The sequence below is a fragment of the Furipterus horrens genome, unplaced genomic scaffold (genome assembly GCF_987537825.1).
Source record: "Furipterus horrens unplaced genomic scaffold, mFurHor1.1.pri manual_scaffold_2, whole genome shotgun sequence".
NCBI lineage: Eukaryota > Metazoa > Chordata > Mammalia > Chiroptera > Furipteridae > Furipterus > Furipterus horrens.
This window is the reverse complement of record NW_028327172.1, coordinates 58,492,823-58,499,913: the sequence shown is the minus strand read 5'-3', so window position 1 is coordinate 58,499,913 and position 7,091 is coordinate 58,492,823. Positions and strand designations below refer to the sequence as shown.

The 7,091-nt window shown below is 37.3% G+C and overlaps 2 pseudogenes; both read right to left on the bottom strand.

Annotated features, from left to right (window-relative positions):
- Positions 1-4,670: 4,670 nt before the first annotated feature.
- On the bottom strand, positions 4,671-5,119 carry LOC150018634 (BBSome-interacting protein 1-like; annotated as a pseudogene).
- A 629-nt stretch (positions 5,120-5,748) lies between these two features.
- LOC150018633 (large ribosomal subunit protein eL21 pseudogene) lies at positions 5,749-6,268 on the bottom strand (annotated as a pseudogene).
- Positions 6,269-7,091: the final 823 nt, after the last annotated feature.

Here is a 7,091-nt window from a genome sequence, read left to right as displayed (position 1 = left end):
CACTTCCCACATGGGGTAACCTGCCTAGTTACTTACTCTCAAGGCTCATTCCCCTCACAATACTGTGACATCGGACAGTCATGATCTAATTTTGAATTTGTATATTTGGTGCCAATTGTTACAGCCATCTTCAAATAGGCTAATTTAAACAGCCCATTTGACCAATTTTTAAAATTTATTGGAGCTGAAATTACTGGGTTGACTACATCAATTGTGACACATAATATGGGCACCATAGCACATTCAACCTTCTTAGAACTCTTGGAGCAGCTAATTTAATTCCCTCCAGTTTCGGGAACAACCTCTCACAGTGATTCACGAGGTCATTGAGAAGCCATAAAATTGCCTCTCCTGCTTGCTGTATTTACAGCATGGTCAGTAAGGACATTCTTTCCTGCTGGTGTTGAGGAGGTTTCAGAGCAGATATGGGCATTATTAATAAGCCTGTTCAAGGTTTATGCCAGGTCCCTTTTGGAGACAATGATTTGTACTTCATTCTAAGCCTATAGCTTCTTTAAATGTTTTTGGTAAGATTTATATCTAATTCTACCTACTAAATTATTTTTCCCAGGCAAGGTTTTTCTCACTTTGCAACGGGCTTAGGAAATTTGTAACAAAACCTTTATTTTTCATTTTAAGAAAGAGTTCTGATGTTCTTGATAGTGTTCTTGTCAATATCTGTGAGACAGAGATTATGTTAGGATCTGTCTGACAAAAATGAACACAAGGTCTGTGGTTGATGATCAATGAATAAAAATATTACCAGAGCAACGTGGATGACATTGACTCCTGAAAATAATGATACAGATTTAAGTCTCTAGATTAAGAAAAAAGTTAACACAGATAACTAGAAGAACGACTTTTCTGCTTTGAAATTCTAACTATTTAAGGAAAGATATATTAAAGATTCACTGTTCTGGTGATTGCTTTACTTCTACAGGGAGGTGATTTAGTTGAGGAGGATCTAACATTTATATTGAGTTTTACAACTAGCGTGTCTTAGGAGTCAGTCAGTGGATATTGATGGCATGTCTACTACGTGTGGGCCACTGTGCAAACCTGGGTGGTTGACCTTCATGGGAGCAGCAAAATCAGTAGACTGTGAGTCCCTTAAAAGCAGACTGTGTGTTCTGTGAAAAGTTTACATAAGTGGAACCATTTAAAAATGGAACCAGATCAGCCAGAGCTGGGCAAAGTCATTAATCAAGAAATATTTGTGGAATAAATGATAAATGGACAAACTATTTAAAGATAATTTCAAAAGAAAGAATAAATTCATTTTTCTCAAACAAATATAAAATTTAACTCCTGATAAAAATTTTTGTTTAACTCACGAGGGGACAAGGAAGATATGATAATGCATTTGAATGACAGTCCAAAAATGACAAATATTTATGAATCAGGAATACTGAAATAAATATATAAATCATGACAAAACTAATTTTTCATCAGGGTGAGAAGGAAGACAAATTGAATCAGTCCTGGACAGGATACCATTTAGACATCTGTAGACAGGAATTATATTGCATTGCTATCAGTTACCTAGAATTTACACAGTTACAAAATAGCTCAAAGATAAGGAAAGAATAGAATCTAAGCCAGAGGGCTGTGCTCTAGACAATGCACACTTTTCTCTTGAGAATACAGTTTTATTTTATTTTTCCACAGAATAGACTGAATTCGCGTGGCTTGCATAGCTTCACAAATGGAAGGGTTCCAGCGGGTCACCCATTATAAATGATTAAATACCAGACTGCTCTTCTTATGTAGAGCCCACCACATTGGAAATTATTTTTTGTTTTCTTTATAAGAAAAACTTTACTTTTGCTGAGATAATAATGTCATAAAGTAAAATTTAGATATGTGACAAAGCACCTCCACATACATTATTAATTTTTGTAACAACCCAGTGAAGAAGTCAGGGAGAAGATAATTATTTCTGTTTTGCGATGAGGATGATGAAGGCTCAGATAAGCTCTTGCTAAACACAGGAGGAAATGGTGGTCCTGGGACTTAGATCCCTATTTTCTGACTCCAAAACTCTTGCTCTTTCCATCATAAAGAGCCAAGATTAGCTCAGTAATGAAATGCAGAAAAAAACTTCTTATGTTTATTTATATTACAGACTTTGGCAGGAGTTTATTTGGGAAAAGAAAGATATCACATCTCTTCATCCTATATATTGACACACCAGAAAGGTGCATTTCTTAATCTCTTTACTCCATAACTTTCTCAAAATGACCCTGAGTAGAAAATGCTTGCATAATATCTCCATACACTCATATGCTTAAGTGACAGTCAGTAGTCACTGAGCACCTTCCAACGGCTGTAACTAAATGCACGTTTTGTATATTCAACCAGGTTTTTCTCTAACCCTTAATATCTGGGGTTGTATCTTTTATTTTTCTCATCACTATCATTTATTATGAGGCTCTGTGGCATATTTTCTCAGATACTGCATTAATTTTTAAATATTATCATTTAATTTATTTCCTTCAACAATCTTAAGGGAGAGATATTTTATGCCCATTTTACACATGATAAAACTAAACCTTGGAAAGGTTGATTAACTTGGTCAAGATCACACATAATATGAGGTTAAAACTCAATTCTGATGCAGAGCCTGGTCTCACGATCACTGCAATTTACAATGTAAATCATTAAATTTTTTAGGCCATGTCCAGTGACTTGTTATTACTGTGTGAAAGATTGCTCTTGGGAAGAGTCATAAGCATATATAAAATGTTGACACAGTGGGAGACATCTGTTAAACTCAAATACCCACACAAAACAAAAAGCAAGCAAGCAAACAAACAAACAGAAAACTCCAGAAGATGTTTACATCAAGTGGGCACTATTGGAGGGAACAAGCAAGTCTAAACTATACTTTAGACTCAGAGAAACATTAGCGCTGAAGCTCAATTATTTCTTATTCCTAATAAAGCTGTGCTCAGGCAGGGCCCTTTTCTCGTTCATGATTTTCCATGACAGAGCTCAGAACTCTCAGATTGGCCTTCCTATTCTTCCTCCATTACCTGAGGATTGTTCCCAATAGTATGATTTGTGTTTAATTACACAAGCAATGGGGTTCCTTTAATTTCTCTTGGAAGATAGTTTCCCAATCTAATCATCTTCTACGCATTGCCATTTCTCTAGGTGGTCAGCCCGCATTCTCCTTGGCTTAATTTTGTTTCATTAGTCTGGCTCCTTTCCTCTCTGTTACAATTATCCCCGGCTGAGCAATAGCAGTTTCTGCTTAACTTTCTTTTTCCCCCTCCAAAAACCACGGGGAAAGGTAATCAGCTTACACTGTCCTGTTTGTCATTTGGCTGAGCAAACACTGTTCCCTTCTGGCCAATCTCAGCCTTCTGTGTCAGTTCTTCCCGAATCTTCCTTCCTTAGCCTGTCCTTACTTTCCTTCTACCCATATAGGAAAGCAAAGAGAGCGAACCTCTGGGCAGTTACGTTCCAGCCTGTTAGAAATAACTAAGCACAAAATTTCCAAAATCTCCAAATGTGCATAGTTTTTAGAGTCTAAATTACCAAGGTCTAAGATAAAACTCTTACCTTCTTTCTACTTCTTTTTTCCTCTAGGACTCCATTCAGAAGGCAGAATGATATTATTTTTAAAGTATTCTATATGCTTTGCTCTTTTATTTTGTTCATTTTGAGGCTCTTGGGATGAAGACTCAGAAGAACTGGGTTCTACTTCCTGTTTGACAGAAATAGATCACTAGATCTCACTGTACCTCAGTTTCCTCAACTTGTTATACTTGGGGTAGCTCTCCTGGAACCTGAGTATCTTCCTGTCTTCCCCTCAAGACAGATTTTTACCCACCTGTCCACTTGAGATCAGATCTTTGATTTTCTGATTGCCCTGCACCTAACCCTCAGTGCCCTATTGATTTGAGAACAGATTTCTGGACATATGCCACTAACGCTGCTCTTCATCCAGGTTCTCCTAACTTATTCCTCTGGTAACTACTACACTTGATCTGCCTCGTTTGCTCTGGATGAATAGCAACGGCACGCAAATCATCTTGATTCTGTGGGGCACAGAATGTAATCTTTTATTAATGTGAACTGCTCTGAGAACACTGGGGAAGTTCTCTCCACTTGGAGTTGGAAGATAGGGAGTCAAACTCTTAACACTACTATAAATGCCTTAAATTATAAAAGCAACTCTCTAGTTTCTGGGAAGCCCAATTTCTGCATAAGTAAAATGGGAGTTATAACAATGCCTGCCTTGTATTTTTAATCTGGGCCCAAATGCTTTCTGTTGAAATGTTATACAGTTATTTGAAGGTATATTTCCTGGTATATCCTCATTCAAAATGGCATTTAAGTAATTCCTTCTTGCCTGGAACAAATCTGTGATTCTTAGATACTAAGAGTTCACAGGGGTTTAGGGCAAAATCTCATCCTAGAGGCTTAAGACATCTATTCTCATCCTATATTTATATGTTCCTTAAGGAAAAATGGAATTGCTTATGACCTTGGTTCTTGCTAGTTCAGGATACTAGTTGTTTCTTCCTCAGATACTCTTCCAATAAAAACCTATTTTAAGTATAGCATTTTAACTATTTTCTGGATATTTTGACTTTTATTTTACATTGCTGCACATTGTGAGATGGGACAGGATTCTTGTACTGTTTTTTTTTTTTTGAGTCTTTATTTAGAGTACATTTATTTTAGGTTTTTTAAAAACTTATTTCATGCAAATTTTAATCATATAAGGGGGTGTATTTGAACCTTGTGAGTTTAAACTTTGTTCCTTGCACACTTATTTGCTGCTGTTCTTTTCTGCCATTTCTTGTTGGCGAATTGTTTCCTGTGCTGCTTGCTGCATTTTCTCCAGTTTTTTCCAGAGTCAGAGACTTTAAGGGTAAAAGTTTGGGTTTACACAGCACCATTGTGGTTATATCTTCCACAGACAACTGACCTTGTTTTGGAAGAACTTCCCGGAACATGGACTTCACTTCTGCCATATCTGAATTTTTAGATATGCTTTTTCCTGAAAGTTCTCCTGATCTTTTTCCTTGGCAGCTTTAGGCAGCTTCAGGCATCCAAAATGACTGACAATTTTTGATTCAAGCCTAAATTAGCTACTCCAGTTGGAATAGGCACTCTCTTGATTCTTGTACTGTTGTTCTTGCCTCCATGCAGATACACAATGATAACAAAATATTTTTATTTATTCATTAATGAGTATATAAGTACACCGTAACAAGTTAACTCTTTTGCTTTTCTATTAAAGGACTGGCAGTTGACAAAAAACCTCCACTGCCTTGCGGCATACCTCTTCAGGGGAAAGGCTAAGGGAGTAAACCCCGACAGAAAATCCGGAGCCGGAGTCCCTAAGGCGGTTTGACGTTGTAGTCAACACCGGCAACTCCTGCGGCGCACCTGAAACCAAGCTGTATTGACTCCGTCTTTCCCTTGGACCCTTCAGCTGCGAAGAGAGGGGGGTCTGCTGCATGGGCAACAGCAGACCCTCCATATCACCCTGCCCAGGCTCTGTAGCTTCAGCTTCACTGGAGAGGACACTCCAGCGTCATCACAAGATGTCGATTCAACACGGGAGGAGACAGATACCGTGTCACTCTCGAGTTGGACTGCACAGCCATTCTCGGCGGTGCAGATAGACTCTTAAGAAGCTACACCATCGTCTCTCGAGACGGACGGCTGCCGCCGCCGCCGATGACGATATATGTGATATATATATATATATATATATACATATTTATCAGTACAGAAGTCTTTTATTATTTTTTCACACTTATCATGCCATGAATTCATAGGGAATAGGTTCCAGCAGCTCAGGCTCCTTTCCATTGGTTCTCACAAAGTGTGCTTCTCTGTGTGGAGCAGGCTGATGCTTCAGTTGAACCCAGGTACCTTTCTCTTTGGCTTCCTTCTTTTTCTGATCATTTTCCTTCACACGTTTCAGGAAGCTATCTCGACTCTTTGAATGCTTAATATGCTCAATATGTACATTAATTCTGTTGGCAAGAATCTTGTCCTTAACATGCTTGTTTACAACTATGCCCACTGCATGCTGGGTAACATTGTAGACTCTTCCAATTTTGCCACGGGAACGTTTGTGGGGCATTCCTTTTTGAACAGTGCCCATTCCCTCGATGTCTGCAATATCACCTTTCTTGTAGATCCGCATGTATGTAGCCAAAGGAAAAACACCATGTTTTCTAAAAGGCCTAGAGAACATGCAGCGGGTACCTTTCCTCTTTTCCTTTGTGTTAGTCATTTTGGCGAATTACCAAAAGATGGTGGTTTCGGCCAAAAAGAAGCAACAACATGTTTTAAAGTAATTTATTTTTCTTAATAAATTTGCTTTAAAATGTGCAATGGTCGTATGATGCAGCAGTATTATTTATTATTGTTTTATTTTTTCCTATCATACAATAATTCATTTGCTGTTTATCTTAGATGGATGTCTTCTTATCTCTCTCTACATGTGATAGATATTTTCTTCACTATAATAAATCTTTCAATGGATATTCTGTCTCATATTTATTTCTGTTTGAAATGTAATGCTCTACCCCAGAAAAGTTGGTTTATTTGATTTTAATTGCTTATGTTCTATCTGTTTTGTTGCAATCACAGATGGAAAGAACTTTTGAAAGTCATTTAATCATTTCCTTTGCCTTTTGACAAAAGGGAACAAAACAGAAACATTTATAGAATCTGTGAAGAGAGATCTGCAAAGTAGACAGTTCCCCTCTCTTTCTGGGCAATCACCTTTTTAAAGATAAATGTTATATCCCTACTGAAGTTTTCCTTCCTTTGGGAAAAAGTATGTTTTTCCTTCAATAAAATGAGGTATGCTCATTGAATTGCATTTATCATTATAACAGAGGTTTGGTTGTCACCTAGTTTTATGCTTTAGATGCTTTATCAAAATTTCCTTTGATTTCTATATTTTGTTTGCTTTTATCCTGTGGTGATTTGCAAAATATCTGTCCCATTTTTGTTTATACCTGTGTTTTGTGTTGTTTTGTAGGCTTGAAATAGAAAACCAAATAGTAGTGTATGAATCTCCCCTATGAATTTATCACATTCTCACCTTTCTT